Consider the following 17,253-nt stretch of genomic DNA (forward strand, 5'->3'; position numbering starts at 1 on the left):
CAAAAAGCAACAAATGCAGTAGTGATGCAGTGCAAAAAAGCAACAAATGTAGAGGAGATGCAGTGAAAGAAGTGACAAGCACATGAGGCAGTGCCAAAAAGTGGTGAAGGTAAGAAGTTGGAAGAAAACCTGCTGATGGAGGATTCATAAAAGACACTATGCAAATGCAATGAAACATCAGCAGGCAGTGAGGCTCCCTGACGGATGGAGCTGAAGAAGTAGGAGACGTCACTGCCCCAACAGACGATGCTGGAGAAGCAGCAGGAGGTGGCAATTCCCAGATGGACAAAGATGAAGAAGCAGCTGGAGATAGTGCTCCCTGACAGACAGTGCTGAAGCAGCAGCAGCAGGAGACTGTGCTCCTCCTAGTGAAGAAGCTGAAGAAGTTGTTGGAGACGGTGCTCTCCCAATGGATGAAGCTGAAAAAGCAGCAGGAGGCAGTGCTCCCCTGATGAATGAAGTTGGAGGAGCAGTGAGACATCACTCTCCTGGCGGACAAAGCTGAAGAAGCAGCAGGATGTGGTGCTCCAGTGATGGATGATAAAGAAAAAGCAGCAGGAGGCATTGGCCCTCTGACAGAAGAGACGGAAGAATCTGTAGCAGATGATGCTCCCCTGATGGACAAAGTTGGAGAAGCAGTAGGAGGTGGTGCTCCCCAGACAGAAAAAGCTGGAGAAACAGCAAGTAGCAGTGCTCCCCCAACAGACAAAGCTGGAGAAGCAGCAGGAGACAGCACTCCTCTGAGTGATTGTCAAAAGTTTACAGGCTGGTTTGTCCTGGTTCCATGATTAGCAGGGCAGAAGCACCCAGGGATCCATGCCCGGGGAAAAGGATAGAGACATGGGCCTAAAAACAAAACAGCTGCAACTATCTGAGGAGAAACAAACTATTTTATTAAATAAGATACTGGAATGCAACATGACACATGATAATACAATAATGTACAATATAATTAGAATTGAAAATAATAGATCAAATTAAATGAGAGTGCCCAAAAGACAAAGGCCTTCATCTAATGCTGTGACAAGACAGCACCCACAAACAGAGATGAGCAAGATGATTGAAAAAGGGCTGTCAGGTGACCTACAAAGGCCTTTTATCTTTTCCCTCAGAGCAGAAGTGATAACAGCGGACATTCCCTTGGGGGAATGTAGCAGTTATTCTCTTCTGGAACAGGTACCTGGACCATTAACTCGTTAACTCCCAGTGCACTATGAGATGTTACGATGTGGAATATCGATAACCAAACTAATAAAACCATGACAGTGATGAAGCTGAAGCAGCAGCAGGAGGCAGCTCTCTCCAGATAAACAAAGCAGAAGAAAGCATCCCCAATGGACGATACTGGAGAAGCAGCAGGAAGTGGCGTTTCCCCCAAAGGACAAACCTGAAGAAGCAGCGGGAGGTGGTAGTCCCCCAACGAACGATGCAGAAGAAGATGCAGGAGGCAGCACTCATCTGAGTGATGAAACGGAAGAAGTAGGTGGCACTCCACTGATGGACAAAACTGGAGAAGCAGCAGGAGACTGCTATTCTGACTGACTAAGATGAAGAAGCCAGAGGCAGAGCTCCCCTGACGGATGATGCTGGAGAAGCAGCAGCGGTCTCCCAATGGACGAAGATGAAGAAGCAGAAGGAGGCTATGCTCCCCTGGTAGCCAAAGATGAAGAAGCAGGAAGCTGTGCTACTACAACAGGTAATGCTGAAGAAGCATCACGACGCAGCGCTCCTCGGACAGACGATGCTGAAGAAGCATCGGGTGACAGCGTGCCCCCAGCTGATGATGCTGGAGAAGCAGGAAGCTGTGCTACTTCAACGGAAGATGCTGGAGAAGTAGAATGATGTGGTACTCCCCTGAACGGCAATACTGTCCCCAGCAGGAGGCGAAGCTACCCTGACAGGCAATGCTGGAAAAACCACTGGAGATGGTGCTCCCCCAATTGATGATTCTGGAGAAGGCGCTGGAGATGGCACTCCCCTGATGGTCAACACTGGAGAAACCACAGGAGATGACGCTTGCCTGGCAGATGATGCTGGAGAAGCAGCAGCAGGCGGCACTTCCCTGAAGGATGATGCTGGAGAAAATGCTGGAGAAAGTGCAACCCTGATGGATGATGCTAGAGGTGGCGCTCCCTCAACAGATGATGCTGGAGATGGTATTCCCTGACCAATTATGCTGGAGAAAGTGCAGGATACAGTGCACCCCTGACAGATGATGCTTGTGAAGGCACTGGAGAAGGCACCTCCCCGACTGAAGAATGCTGGAGATGGTGCTGAAGATGGCGCATCCAGAGGATGCTGGAAAAGCTGCTGGAGACGGCACATCCCCAACGGCTGATGCGGAAGTTGGCGCTGGAGAAGGCACTCCCTGATGGATGATCAGGAGATGGTGCAGGAAACAGGGTGCCCCCAACCGACGATGCTGGAGAAGGTGCTCCCCAGATGGACTATGCAGGAGATAATGCATGAGAGGGCGCTCCTGTGACGGACGATGCTGGAGAGGGCAGTCTGCCAAGGGACAATACTGGAGAAACAGAAAGCAGGGCTCCTCCATTGGATGATGCTGAGAAGTCACCGGTGATGGAGTTTCCCCAATGGATGATGCTGGAGAAGCTGTTGGAGACTGTGCTCCCACAGCAGAAGATATTGGAAAAGCCACTCTAGAGATGTTGGTCCTCTGACAGACAATGCTGGAGACGATGCTCCCCCAACAGACGACGCTGGAGAAACTCCACTGTTGGACGATGGTGAGAAGCCGCACAAATCTCCACATGGATGATGCTGGAGAAGCCATTGCAAAGAGCACTTGGCCAATGATGCCTGAGGCAGTGCTACCAACAGTGCTAGCCAGAAAGACAAAGCTACAAGTGGTGCAGGAGTCAGAGCTCACCTGAAGGACAAGGTTAGCAGCGCCCACTACAGATGGTGCTCGCAATAAGGATGATGCTACAGGCGGTGGGTAAGATAGCACTCACCAGAAGGATGAGGCAAAGGGTGGCACGGGAGATGGCACTCCTGCAACAGGCCATGCTGCCCGTTGCTCTGCCAGGACTGTCAGTGCTGCCGACAGTGCTCATGAGAAGGACAATGGTAGAGGCGACACTGGAGATGAGGGAAGAAGAAGCATGAGAAGACAGCACACCCCCAAAGGTCGAAGCTGAAGAAGCAGTTAGAGATGATGCTCCCCTGACAGAAGATTCTGGAGACTGCAAACCACCATTGACGCTGCTTGAGATGGCGCTCTTGCAATGGATGATGCTGGAGACAGCAATGGAGAGAGTACACCTGTGGCAGATGATGATTGAAAGGAAAAAGGAGCAGGCGCTGTCATGACAGACGACTATGGAGAAGAATAAGAGAGCGCTCAAACAACAGGTGATGCTGGAGGCAGTAATGGAGAAGATGCTCCCGTGATGGGTGATGTTGGAGAGGCTTACTCCCAAGACGGGCGACCCTGGAGGGAGCAGTCTGCCAATGGACAATGCTGGAGAAATAGAAAGTGACGCATGTCTGGTGGATGATGTTGACAAGCTACACCGAAATGAGCTCCCCTGACGAATGATGCTGTAGATGCTGTAGTAGATGTCACTTAGCCAATGGATGATGCCAGTGCTGCTGAAAGAAAGCGCTAATCAGAAAGAATAAAATAGAGGTGGTGCTGGAGATGGTGTACACCAGATGGACAGTGCGAGAGGCAGTGGAGGAGATGGCACTCACCAGAATGATGATGCTAGTGACAGTGCTGGACAGGGTGTACTCCAGAAGAACGAAGCTAGAGGCAGCAAAGGAGATGGCGCACCTGCCACAGGCGGTGCTGGTGAAGCAGGGGGGCACATAACGTTCCCAGTGAAGAAAGCTGAGGAAGCAGCAGGATGTGGTCTTCCAATGGCAGATGAAGCTGAAAAAGCAGCATGAGGCTTTGCTCCCACGACGCGTGACACAGGAGAAGAAAAAGGTGAGGGTGCTGCCGTGAAGGATGAAGTTGGAGCACATGAATGAGAGGGTGCTCTGACGACAGATGATGCTGTAAAGGGCAACAGAGAGGGCACTCCAGTAACGGAAGACGCTGTAAAGGGCAACAGAGAGGATGGTCACACAATGGACTATGCTGGAGACAGTTTGTTGTCAAGACGGGCGGTGCTGGAGAGGGCAGTCTGTCAACGGACAATGCTGGAGAAACAGAAAGTGGAGCTTGTCTGGTGGGTGATGCTGACAAGCTGCACAAAAAGGAGCTCCCCCAACGGATGATGCTGTAGATGTTGTTGGAGAAGGCCCTTTGCCAATGGACGATGCCAGAGGCAGTGCTCCAGGAAGCGCTATTCAGAAAGATTAAACCAGAGGTGGTGCTGGAGACGGTGCTCACCACATACACGATGCTAGCAACACTACAGAAGGTGCTGCTTATAGTAAGGACTATGCTAGAGGCGGTGCTCACCAGAAGAACGATGCAAAGGGTGGTGCCAGGAACGGTGCAAACTCAAAGGGCAGGCAATGAAGACAGAGCAACCATGACACATGGTGCTGGAGAGCTCAACCAAGAGAGTGCTCCTGCAACGCATGGCGCTGGAGATGGCAACGGAGAGGGTGATCACACGATGGAGAATGCTGAAGAGGGCAATCAAGAGGGTGCTCCCATGAAGGATGACACTGGAGAAGCCTAAAAAGACAGCACACCACCACAGGCGACGCTGGAAAAGCGCAAGCATTGGACACGTCTGCAGACGTAGCTTGAGAGGAAAATGGAGCGGGTACTGCTGTGATGGATGATGCCGGAGATGCCAATGGAGAGGGCGCACCTGTGTCAGGCGACACTGGTGAAGGCATTGGAGAGGGTTGCTCCCACGACGGGTGGTGCTGGAGAGGGCAGTCTGCCAACAGACAAAACTGGAGAAACAGAAAGCGGCGCTCATCTGGTGGATGATGCTGACAAGCTGCACCGAAAGGAGCTACCACACTGGATGGTGTAGAGGATGGTGTGTGTTTCATCAGAGGGTGGAGGCGGTGTGTGTCAGAGGGTGGAGGTGGTGGTGGTGTGTGTGAGAGGGTGGTGGTGGTTCTGGTGGTGTTGTTGGAGGGTTGTGGTGGTGTGTGTGAGAGGGAGGTGGTGGTGTGTGTGAGAGGGAGGTGGTGGTGTGTGTGAGAGGGAGGTGGTGGTGTGTGTGAGAGGGAGGTGGTGGTGTGTGTGAGAGGGAGGTGGTGGTGTGTGTGAGAGGGAGGTGGTGGTGCGTGTGAGAGGGAGGTGGTGGTAGTCGTGTTGTGTGTTGGAGGGTGGTGGTGGTGTGTCAGAGCGTGCTGGTGGTGTGTGTCAGAGCGTGCTGGTGGTGATGGTGCGTGTGAGAGGGAGGTGGTGGTGTGTGTGAGAGGGTGACGGTGGTGCTGCTAGTGTGTGTGAGAGGGTGGTGGTGGTGTGTGTTATAGGGTGGTGGTGGTTGTGGTGGTGGTGGTGTGTGTGAGGGGGTGGTGGTGGTGTGTGTGTGAGGGGGTGGCGGTGGTGTGTGTGTGAGGGGGTGGCGGTGGTGTGTGTGTGAGGGGGTGGCGGTGGTGTGTGTGTGAGGGGGTGGCGGTGGTGTGTGTGTGAGGGGGTGGCGGTGGTGTGTGTGTGAGGGGGTGGCGGTGGTGTGTGTGAGGGGGTGGCGGTGGTGTGTGTGAGGGGGTGGCGGTGGTGTGTGTGAGAGGGTGGCGGTGGTGTGTGTGAGAGGGTGGCGGTGGTTGTGGTGGTTGTGGTGGTGTGTGTCGGAGGGTGGTGGTGGTGTGTGTGTCGGAGGGGGGTGGTGGTGTGTGTCGGAGGGGGGTGGTGGTGTGTGTCGGAGGGGGGTGGTGGTGTGTGTCGGAGGGGGGTGGTGGTGTGTGTGTCGGAGGGGGGTGGTGGTGTGTGTCGGAGGGGGGTGGTGGTGTGTGTCGGAGGGGGGTGGTGGTGTGTGTCGGAGGGGGGTGGTGGTGGTGTGTGTCGGAGGGGGGTGGTGGTGGTGTGTGTCGGAGGGGGGTGGTGGTGGTGTGTGTCGGAGGGGGGTGGTGGTGTGTGTCGGAGGGGGGTGGTGGTGGTGTGTGTCTGAGGGTGGTGGTGGTGTGTGTTAGAGGGTTGTGGTTGTGGTGGATGTGTGTGTAAGAAGGTGGTGGTGGTCGTGGTGGTGGTGTATTTTAGAGGGTACTGGTGGTGGTGGTGTGTGTTAAGAGGTTGGTGGTGGTGGTGGTGTGTGTTAGAGGTTGGTGGTGGTGTGTGTTAGAGGTTGGTGGTGGTGGTGGTGTGTGTTAAGAGGGTGGTGGTGGTGGTGTGTGTTAGATGTTGGTGGTGGTGGTGGTGTGTGTTAGAGGGTGGTGGTGATGGTGTGTGTTAGGGGGTGGTGGTGGTCGTGGTGGTGGTGTATTTTAGAGGGTACTGGTGGTGGTGGTGGTGTGTGTTAAGAGGTTGGTGGTGGTGGTGTGTGCTAAGAGGTTGGTGGTGGTGGTATGTGTTGGAGGTTGCTGGTGGTGGTGGTGTGTGTGAGAGGGTGGTGGTGGTGTGTGTGAGAGGGTGGTGGTGGTGGTGTGTGTGAGAGGGTGGTGGTGGTGGTGTGTGTGAGAGGGTGGTGGTGGTGGTGTGTGTGAGAGGGTGGTGGTGGCGTGTGTTGGAGGGTGGTGGTGGTTGTGTTTAAGAAGTTGGTGGTGGTGCTGTTGTGTTTTGGAGGTTGGTGGTGGTCGTGGTGGTGGTGTATTTTAGAGGGTACTGGTGGTGGTGGTGTGTGTTAGAGGGCGGTGGTGGTGGTATGTGTTAGAGGGTGGTGGCGGTGTGTGTGAGAGGGTGGTGGTGGTGTGTGTTAGAGTGTCGTGGTGGTCATGGTTGTGGTGTGTGTTCGAGGGTGCTGTAGTTGGTGGTGTGGGTTAGAGGGTGGTGGTGGTGTGTATTAGAGTGTTGTGGTGGTTTGTATTAGAGGGTGATGGTGGTGGTGTGTGTTTGAGGGTGGTAGTGGTGTGTGTAAGAGGGTTGTGGTTGTGGTGGATGTATGTGTTAGAGGGTGGTGGTGGTCGTGGTGGTGGTGTATTTTAGAGGGTAGTGGTGGTGGTGGTGTGTGTTAAGAGGTTGGTGGTGGTGGTGTGTGTTGGAGGTTGCTGGTGGTGGTGGTGTGTGTGAGAGGGTGGTGGTGGTGTGTGTTAAGAGGTTGGTGGTGGTGGTGTGTGCTAAGAGGTTGGTGGTGGTGGTGGTGTGTGTTGGAGGTTGCTGGTGGTGGTGGTGTGTGTGAGAGGGTGGTGGTGGCGTGTGTTGGAGGGTGGTGGTTTGTGTGTTACAGGTTGTTGTTGGTGGTGGTGTGTGTTGGAGGGTGGTGGTGGTAGTGTTTAAGAAGTTGGTGGTGGTGCTGTTGTGTGTTGGAGGGTCGTGGTGGTGTGTGTTGGAGGGTCGTGGTGGTGTGTGTTGGAGGGTGGTGGTGGTGTGTTGGAGGGTGCTGCTGGTGGTTGTGGTGGTGCGTGTGTTGGAGTGTGGTGGTGGTGGTGGTGTGTGTGAGAGGGTGGTGGTGGTGTGTGTGAGAGGGTGGTGGTGGCGTGTGTTGGAGGGTGGTGGTTTGTGTGTTACAGGTTGTTGTTGGTGGTGGTGTGTGTTGGAGGGTGGTGGTGGTAGTGTTTAAGAAGTTGGTGGTGGTGCTGTTGTGTGTTGGAGGGTCGTGGTGGTGTGTGTTGGAGGGTGGTGGTGGTGGTGTGTTGGAGGGTGCTGCTGGTGGTTGTGGTGGTGCGTGTGTTGGAGTGTGGTGGTGGTGGTGTGTGTGAGAGGGTGGTGGTGGTGTGTGTGAGAGGGTGGTGGTGGTGTGTGTGAGAGGGTGGTGGTGGTGGTGTGTGTGAGAGGGTGGTGGTGGTGGTGTGTGTGAGAGGGTGGTGGTGGTGTGTGTGAGAGGGTGGTGGTGGTGGTGTGCGTGAGAGGGTGGTGGTGGTGGTGTGCGTGAGAGGGTGGTGGTGGTGGTGTGCGTGAGAGGGTGGTGGTGGCGTGTGTTGGAGGGTGGTGGTTTGTGTGTTACAGGTTGTTGTTGGTGGTGGTGTGTGTTGGAGGGTGGTGGTGGTAGTGTTTAAGAAGTTGGTGGTGGTGCTGTTGTGTGTTGGAGGGTCGTGGTGGTGTGTGTTGGAGGGTGGTGGTGGTGGTGTGTTGGAGGGTGCTGCTGGTGGTTGTGGTGGTGCGTGTGTTGGAGTGTGGTGGTGGTGGTGTGTGTGAGAGGGTGGTGGTGGTGGTGTGTGTGAGAGGGTGGTGGTGGTGTGTGTGAGAGGGTGGTGGTGGTGTGTGTGAGAGGGTGGTGGTGGTGGTGTGTGTGAGAGGGTGGTGGTGGTGGTGTGTGTGAGAGGGTGGTGGTGGTGGTGTGTGTGAGAGGGTGGTGGTGCTGTGTGTGAGAGGGTGGTGGTGGTGGTGTGTGTGAGAGGGTGGCGGTGGTGTGTGTGAGAGGGTGGCGGTGGTTGTGGTGGTTGTGGTGGTGAGTGTTGGAGTGTGGTGGTGGTGGTGGTGTGTGTCGGAGGGTGGTGGTGGTGTGTGTGTCGGAGGGTGGTGGTGGTGTGTGTGTCGGAGGGTGGTGGTGGTGTGTGTGTCGGAGGGTGGTGGTGGTGTGTGTGTCGGAGGGTGGTGGTGGTGTGTGTGTCGGAGGGGGGTGGTGTGTGTGTCGGAGGGGGGTGGTGTGTGTGTCGGAGGGGGGTGGTGGTGTGTGTCGGAGGGGGGTGGTGGTGTGTGTCGGAGGGGGGTGGTGGTGTGTGTCGGAGGGGGGTGGTGGTGTGTGTCGGAGGGGGGTGGTGGTGTGTGTCGGAGGGGGGTGGTGGTGTGTGTCGGAGGGGGGTGGGGGTGTGTGTCGGAGGGGGGTGGGGGTGTGTGTCGGAGGGGGGTGGGGGTGTGTGTCGGAGGGGGGTGGGGGTGTGTGTCGGAGGGGGGTGGGGGTGGGGGTGTGTGTCGGAGGGGGGTGGGGTGGGGGTGTGTGTCGGAGGGGGGTGGGGGTGGGGGTGTGTGTCGGAGGGGGGTGGGGGTGGGGGTGTGTGTCGGAGGGGGGTGGGGGTGGTGGTGGGTGTCGGAGGGGGGTGGGGGTGGTGGTGGGTGTCGGAGGGGGGTGGGGGTGGTGGTGGGTGTCGGAGGGGGGTGGGGGTGGTGGTGGGTGTCGGAGGGGGGTGGGGGTGGTGGTGGGTGTCGGAGGGCGGTGGTGGTGGTGGTGGGTGTCGGAGGGCGGTGGTGGTGGTGTGAGTTAGAGGGTGGTGGTGGTGTGAGTTAGAGGGTGCTGGAGGTGGTGTGTGTCTGAGGGTGGTTGTGGTGTGTGTTAGAGGGTTGTGGTTGTGGTGGATGTGTGTGTTAGAAGGTGGTGGTGGTCGTGGTTGTGGTGTATTTTAGAGGGTACTGGTGGTGGTGGTGTGTGTCGGAGGGGGGTGGTGGTGGTGGTGGGTGTCGGAGGGGGGTGGTGGTGGTGGTGGGTGTTAGAGGGCGGTGGTGGTGGTGGTGGGTGTTAGAGGGCGGTGGTGGTGGTGGTGGGTGTGAGAGGGCGGTGGTGGTGGTGTGAGTTAGAGGGTGGTGGTGGTGTGTATTAGAGGGTGCTGGAGGTGGTGTGTGTCTGAGGGTGGTTGTGGTGTGTGTTAGAGGGTTGTGGTTGTGGTGGATGTGTGTGTTAGAAGGTGGTGGTGGTCGTGGTTGTGGTGTATTTTAGAGGGTACTGGTGGTGGTGGTGTGTGTTAAGAGGTTGGTGGTGGTGGTATGTGTTAGAGGGCGGTGGTGGTGGTGGTGTGTGTTAGAGGGTGGTGGTGCTGGTATGTGTTAGAGGGTGGTGGTGATGGTGTGTGTTAGGGGGTGGTGGTGTGTGTGAGATGGTTGTGGTGTGTGTTAGAGTGTCGTGGTGGTCTTGGTGGTGGTGTGTGTCAGAGGGTGCTGGTGGTGGTGTGTGTCAGAGGGTGCTGTAGGTGGTGGTGTGAGTTAGAGGGTGGTGGTGGTGGTGTGAGTTAGAGGGTGGTGGTGGTGTGTATTAGAGTGTTGTGGTGGTGTGTATTAGAGGGTGATGGTGGTGGTGTGTGTTAGAGGGTTGTGGTTGTGGTGGATGTGTGTGTTAGAGGGTGGTGGTGGTCGTGGTGATGGTGTATTTTAGAGGGTACTGGTGGTGGTGGTGGTGTGTGCTAAGAGGTTGGTGGTGGTGGTGGTGTGTGTTGGAGGTTGCTGGTGGTGGTGGTGTGTGTGAGAGGGTGGTGGTGGCGTGTGTGAGAGGGTGGTGGTGGCGTGTGTTGGAGGGTGGTGGTGGCGTGTGTTGGAGGGTGGTAGTTTGTGTGTTACAGGTTGTTGGTGGTGGTGGTGTGTTGGAGGGTGGTGGTGGTTGTGTTTAAGAAGTTGGTGGTGGTGCTGTTGTGTTTTGGAGGTTGGTGGTGGTCGTGGTGGTGGTGTATTTTAGAGGGTACTGGTGGTGGTGGTGTGTGCTAAGAGGTTGGTGGTGGTGGTGTGTGTTAGAGGGTGGTGGCTGTGGTGGTGGTGTGTTGTAGAGGACTGTGGTGGTGGTGGTGTGTGTTAGGGGGTGGTGGTGTGTGTGAGATGGTCGTGGTGTGTGTTAGAGTGTCGTGGTGGTCATGGTGGTGGTGTGTGTTCGAGGGTGCTGTAGGTGGTGGTGTGAGTTAGAGGGTGGTGGTGGTGTGTATTAGAGTGTTGTGGTGGTTTGTATTAGAGGGTGATGGTGGTGGTGTGTGTTTGAGGGTGGTATTGGTGTGTGTAAGAGGGTTGTGGTTGTGGTGGATGTGTGTGTTAGAGGGTGGTGGTGGTCGTGGTGGTGGTGTATTTTAGAGGGTAGTGGTGGTGGTGGTGTGTGCTAAGAGGTTGTTGTTGTTGGTGGTGTGTGTTGGAGGGTGGTGGTGGTAGTGTTTAAGAAGTTGGTGGTGGTGCTGTTGTGTTTTGGAGGGTGGTGGTGGTGGTGTGTTGGAGGGTGCTGCTGGTGGTTGTGGTGGTGCGTGTGTTGGAGTGTGGTGGTGGTGGTGTGTGTTAGAGGGCGGTGATGCTGGTGGTGGTGTGTGTGAGAGGGTGCTGGTGGTGTGTGTGTGTGAGAGGGTGCTGGTGGTGTGTGTGTGTGAGAGGGTGGTGGTGGTGTGTGTGTGTGAGAGGGTGGTGGTGGTGGTGTGTGTGAGAGGGTGCTGGTGGTGGTGTGTGTGAGAGGGTGCTGGTGGTGGTGTGTGTGAGAGGGTGCTGGTGGTGGTGTGTGTGAGAGGGTGCTGGTGGTGGTGTGTGTGAGAGGGTGCTGGTGGTGGTGGTGTGTGGTGTGTGTGAGAGGATGGCGCTGGTGCTGCTAGTGTGTGTGAGGGTGTTGGTGGTGTGTGTTATAGGGTGGCGGTGGTTGTGGTGGTTGTGGTGGAGTGTGTGTTGGAGTGTGGTGGTGCTGGTGGTGTGTGTGTTGGAGGGTGCTGGTGGTGTGTGTGTTGGAGGGTGCTGGTGGTGGTGTGTGTCAGAGGGTGGTGGTGGTTGTGTGAGAGGGTGGTGGTGGTGTGTGTCAGAGGGTGGTGGTGGTGTGTGTCAGAGGGTGGTGGTGGTGTGTGTCAGAGGGTGGTGGTGGTGTGTGTCAGAGGGTGGTGGTGGTGTGTGTCAGAGGGTGGTGGTGGTGTATCACGGGGTGGTGGTGGTGTGTATCACGGGGTGGTGGTGGTGTGTGTTAGAGGGCGGTGGTGGTGGTGTGTGTTAGCGGGTGGTGGTGTGTGTTAGAGGCTGGGGGTTGTGGTGGTGTGTGTTGGAGTGTGGTGGTCGTGGTTGAGAGAGTGGTTGTGCTGGTGTGTGTTAGACGGTGGTGGTGTGTGTTAGAGAGTGGTGGTGGTGGTGGTGTGTGTAAGAGAGTGGTAGTGTTGGTGGTGTTGTGTGTTAGAGGGTGGTGGTTGTGGTTGTGTTTAAGAGGTTGGTGGTGGTGGTGTTGTGTTTTGGAGGGTAGTGGTGGTGTGTGTTGGAGGGTGGTGGTGGTGGTGTGTGTGAGAGGGTGGTGGTGGTGTGTGTGAGAGGGTGGTGGTGGCGTGTGTGAGAGGGTGGTGGTGGCGTGTGTTGGAGGGTGGTGGTTTGTGTGTTACAGGTTGTTGTTGGTGGTGGTGTGTGTTGGAGAGTGGTGGTGGTTGTGTTTAAGAAGTTGGTGGTGGTGCTGTTGTGTTTTGGAGGTTGGTGGTGGTTGTGTTTAAGGAGTTGGTGGTGGTGGTGTGTGTTGGAGAGTCGTGGTGATGGTGGTGGTGTGTGTTAGAGGGTGGTGGTGGTGGTGTGTGTTAGAGAGTGGTAGTGTTGGTGGTGGTGTGTGTTAGAGGGTGGTGGTGGTATGTGTTGGAATGTGCTGGTGGTGGTTGTGGTGGTGTGTGTGTTGTAGTGTGGTAGTGGTGGTTGTGTGTGAGTTGTAGTGTGGTAGTGGTGGTTGTGTGTGAGTGTGGTGGTGGTGGTGTGTGTGTGAGGGTGGTGGTGGTGGTGTGTGTGTGAGGGTGGTGGTGGTGTGTGTGTGAGGGTGGTGGTGGTGTGTGTGTGAGGGTGGTGGTGGTGTGTGTGTGAGGGTGGTGGTGGTGTGTGTGTGAGGGTGGTGGTGGTGTGTGTGTGAGGGTGGTGGTGGTGGTGTGTGTGTGAGGGCGGTGGTGGTGTGTGTCAGAGGGTGGTGGTGGTGTGCGTCAGAGGGTGGTGGTGGTGTGCGTTAGAGGGTGCTGGTGGTGTGCGTGAGAGGGTGCTGGTGGTGTGCGTGAGAGGGTGCTGGTGGTGTGCGTGAGAGGGTGCTGGTGGTGGTGTGCGTGAGAGGGTGCTGGTGGTGGTGTGCGTGAGAGGGTGCTGGTGGTGGTGTGCGTGAGAGGGTGCTGGTGGTGGTGTGCGTGAGAGGGTGCTGGTGGTGGTGTGCGTGAGAGGGTGCTGGTGGTGGTGTGCGTGACAGGGTGCTGGTGGTGGTGTGCGTGACAGGGTGCTGGTGGTGGTGTGCGTGACAGGGTGCTGGTGGTGGTGTGCGTGACAGGGTGCTGGTGGTGTCTGTTAGGGTTTGTTGGTGGTGGTGGTGGTGGTTCTGGTGACTTGTGTTGGAGGGTGGTGGTGTGTTTGTTAGATGTTGGTGGTGGTGGTGGTGTGTGTTAGAGGTTGGTGGTGCTGGTGGTGTGTGTCAGAGGGTGTTAGTGGTGGTGGAGGTGTGTGTCAGAGGGTGGTGGAGGTGGTCATGGTGAGTGTTGGAGGGTGGTTGTGGTGATGGTGGTGCTGAGTGTTAGAGGGTGGTGGTAGGGGTGTGTGTGAGAGGGTGGTGGTGGTTGTGTGTTAGAGGGTGGTGGTGGTTGTGTGTTAGAGGGTGGTGGTGGTGTGTGTGAGCGGGTGGTGGTGGTGTGCGTGAGAGGGTGGTTGGTGGTGGTGTGCGTGACAGGGTGGTGGTGGTGGTGTGCGTGACAGGGTGGTGGTGGTGGTGTGCGTGACAGGGTGGTGGTGGTTCTGGTGGCTTGTGTTGGAGGGTGGTGGTGTGTTTGTTAGAGGTTGGTGGTGGTGGTGGTGTGTGTTAGAGGTTGTTGTTGGTGGTGGTGTGTGTTAGAGGTTGTTGTTGGTGGTGTGTGTTAGAGGTTGTTGGTGGTGGTGTGTGTTAGAGGGTGGTAGGGGTGCTGGTGGTGTGTGTTAGAGGGTGGTAGGGGTGCTGGTGGTGTGTGTTAGAGGGTGGTGGTGGTGGTGGTGGTGTGTGTTAGAGGGCGGTGGTGGTGGTGGTGTGTGTTAGAGGGCGGTGGTGGTGGTGGTGTGTGTGAGAGGGCGGTGGTGGTGTGTGTGAGAGGCTGCTGGTGGTGTGTGTGAGAGGGTGGTGGTGGTGTCAGAGTTTGTTGTTGGTGGTGGTTCTGGTGACTTGTGTTGGAGGGTGGTGGTGTGTTTGTTAGATGGTGGTGGTGGTGGTGGTGTGTGTTAGAGGTTGGTGGTGCTGGTGGTGTGTGTTAGAGGGTGGTAGTGGTGCTGGTGGTGTGTCTCAGAGGGTGTCAGTGGTGCTGGTGGTGTGTGTCAGAGGGTGGTGGAGGTGGTCGTGTGAGTTAGAGGGTGGTGGTGGTGTGTATTAGAGGGTTGGGGTGGTGTGTATTAGAGGGTGATGGTGGTGGTGTGTGTTTGAGGGTGGTGGTGGTGTGTGTTAGAGGGTTGTGGTTGTGGTGGATGTGTGTGTTAGAGGGTGGTGGTGGTCGTGGTGGTGGTGTATTTTAGAGGGTACTGGTGGTGGTGTTTTGTGTTAAGAGTTTGGTGGTGGTTGTGGTGTGTGTTGGAGGTTGCTGGTGGTGGTGGTGTGTGTGAGAGGGTGGTGGTGGTGGAGGTGTGTGTGAGAGGGTGGTGGAGGTGTGTGTGAGAGGGTGGTGGAGGTGTGTGTGAGAGGGTGGTGGTGGTGTGTGTGAGAGGGTGGTGGTGGTGTGTGTGAGAGGGTGGTGGTGGTGTGTGTGAGAGGGTGGTGGTGGTGGTGTGTGTTGGAGGGTGGTGGTGGCGTGTGTTACAGGTTGGTGGTGGTGGTGTGTGTTAGAGGGTGGCTGTGGTGATGCTGGTGCTGTGTGTAAGAGGGTGGTGGTGGTGGTGTGAGTTAGAGGGTGGTGGTGGTGTGAGTTAGATGGTGGTGGTGGTTGTGTGAGAGGGTGGTGGTGGTGTGTGTCAGAGGGTGGTGGTGGTGTGTGTCAGAGGGTGGTGGTGGTGTCTGTGAGAGGGTGGTGGTGTGTGTGAGAGGGTGGTGGTGGTAGTGTGTGATAGACGGTTGTGGTGGTGGTGGTGTGTGAGAGGGTGGTGGTGATGGTGTGTGAGAGTGTAGTGGTGGTGGTTGTGCGTGAGAGGGTGGTGGTGGTGATGGTGCGTGAGAGGGTGGTGGTGGTGGTGGTGATGGTGCGTGAGAGGGTGGTGGTGGTGGTGATGGTGCGTGAGAGGGTGGTGGTGGTGATGGTGCGTGAGAGGGTGGTGGTGGTGGTGTGCGTGAGAGGGTGGTGGTGGTGGTGTGCGTGAGAGGGTGGTGGTGGTGGTGTGCGTGAGAGGGTGGTGGTGGTGGTGGTGTGCGTGAGAGGGTGGTGGTGTGCGTGAGAGGGTGGTGGCGGTGGTGGTGTGCGTGAGAGGGTGGTGGCGGTGGTGGTGTGCGTGAGTGGGTGGTGGCGGTGGTGTGCGTGAGTGGGTGGTGGCGGTGGTGTGCGTGAGTGGGTGGTGGCGGTGGTGTGCGTGAGTGGGTGGTGGCGGTGGTGTGCGTGAGAGGGTGGTGGCGGTGGTGTGTGTGAGAGGGTGGTGGCGGTGGTGTGTGTGAGAGGCTGGCGGTGGTGTGTGTGAGAGGGTTGTGGTGGTGTGTCTGAGAGGGCGGTGGTGGTGGTGTGTGTTAGAGGGCGGTGGTGGTGGTGTGTGTTAGAGGGCGGTGGTGGTGGTGTGTGTTAGAGGGCGGTGGTGGTGGTGTGTGTTAGAGGGCGGTGGTGGTGGTGTGTGTTAGAGGGCGGTGGTGGTGTGTGTTAGAGGGTGGTGGTGGTGGTGGAGGTGGTTGTGTGTGAGAGGGTGGTGGTGGTGGTGGAGGTGGTTGTGTGTTAGTGGGTGGTGGTGGTGCTGCTGGTGTGTGTTAGAGGGTGGTAGTGGTGCTGGGGGTGGTGTTGGTGGTGGTGTGTTTAATAGGGTAGTGGTGGTGGTGTGTGTTATAGGGTGGTGGTGTGTGTGAGAGGGTGGTGGTGGTGGTGTGTGTTAGAGTGTGATGGTGGTGTGTGTTAGAGTGTGGTGGTGGAGGTGTTTGTTAGAATGTAGTGGTGTAGAGTGCTCTTAGGCAATGGACTATGCCAGAGGAGGCACTGCTGAAAGTGAAAATCAGAACGGTAAAACTGAAGCAGTGCAGGCGATGTTCCTCACTAGATAGACAATGCCAGTGGCACTGCAAAGATGCTGCTCTCAATAAGGACAGTGCAAGAGGCGTTGCTGGAGATGGCTCGCCAGAAGGACAATGTCACAGGTAGCACAGGAGATTGCACCATCCACAAGGATGATGCCACACGTGAGGCCATAAACAGCGATCCCGCAACAATCCGTGCTGCCCTGGGCGCTTCTGGGACTGGTGGCTCTGCTGATGGTGCTTACCAGGAGGACAAAGCAAGGGGCGGCACCGGAGATGGTGCTCACCAGAAGGACAAGGCAAGAGGTAGTGCAGGAGATGGCACACATCAGAACGACAATGCTAGAGGCGGTGCCTGACAGGGCATTCTCCAGAAGTTCAGAGGAGGTGATGGGGCACCTGAGACAGGCAGTGCTGCTGAAGGAGGGGGGAGCATAACTTTTCCAGTGAGCAAAGCTGAGGAAGCAGCAGGATGTGGTCTTCGAATGGCAGATGAAGCTGAAAATGCAGCATGAGGCATTGCTCCCACGACAGGCGACAAAGGAGAAGCGTGAGGTGGGGCTGCTCCCGTGAAGGTGGATGCTGGATAAGCACAAAGAAAAGGGTGCGCGTATGATGGATGAAATTGGAGAATCCGAATGAGAGTGCTCTCCCATGAGAGAAGATGCTATAAAGGGCAACTGAGAGGTTGGTCTCACGATGGACAATGCTGGAGACAGTTGCTCCCGGGACAGGTGATGCTGGAAAGGGCAGTCTGCCTAGGGACAGCGTTGGAGAAACAGAAAGCAGCGCTTGTCTGGTGGATGATGCTGACAAGCTGCACAAAAAGGCGCTCCCCCAACGGATGGTGCTGTAGATGTTGTTGGAGAAGGCCCTTCGCCAATGGACGATGCCAGAGGCAGTGCGCCAGGAAGCGCTATTCAGAAAGATTAAACCAGAGGTGGTGCTGGAGACGGTGCTCACCACATACACGATGCTAGCAACACTACAGAAGGTGCTGCTCATAGTAAGGACTATGCTAGAGGCGGTGCTCACCAGAAGAACGATGCAAAGGGTGGTGCCAGGAACGGTGCACACTCGAAGGGCAGGCAATGAAGACGGAGCAACCATGACACATGGTGCTGGAGAGCTCAACCAAGAGAGTGCTCCTGCAACGCATGGCGCTGGAGATGGCAACGGAGAGGGTGATCACACGATGGAGAATGCTGAAGAGGGCAATCAAGAGGGTGCTCCCATGAAGGATGAAATTGGAGAAGCCTAAAAAGACAGCGCACCACCACAGGCGACGCTGGAAAAGCGCAAGCATTGGACACGTCTGCAGACGTAGCTTGAGAGGAAAATGGAGCGGGTACTGCTGTGATGGATGATGCCGGAGATGCCAATGGAGAGGGCGCTCCTGTGACAGGAGACACTGGTGAAGGCACTGGAGAGGGTTGCTCCCACGATGGGCGGTGCTGGAGAGAGCAGTCTGCCAATAGATAATACTGGAGAAACAGAAAGTGGGGCTCGTCTGGTGGATGATGCT

The sequence above is a fragment of the Tetrao urogallus genome (assembly GCF_951394365.1).
Source record: "Tetrao urogallus genome assembly, chromosome: 1".
In the NCBI taxonomy this organism is placed as follows: domain Eukaryota; kingdom Metazoa; phylum Chordata; class Aves; order Galliformes; family Phasianidae; genus Tetrao; species Tetrao urogallus.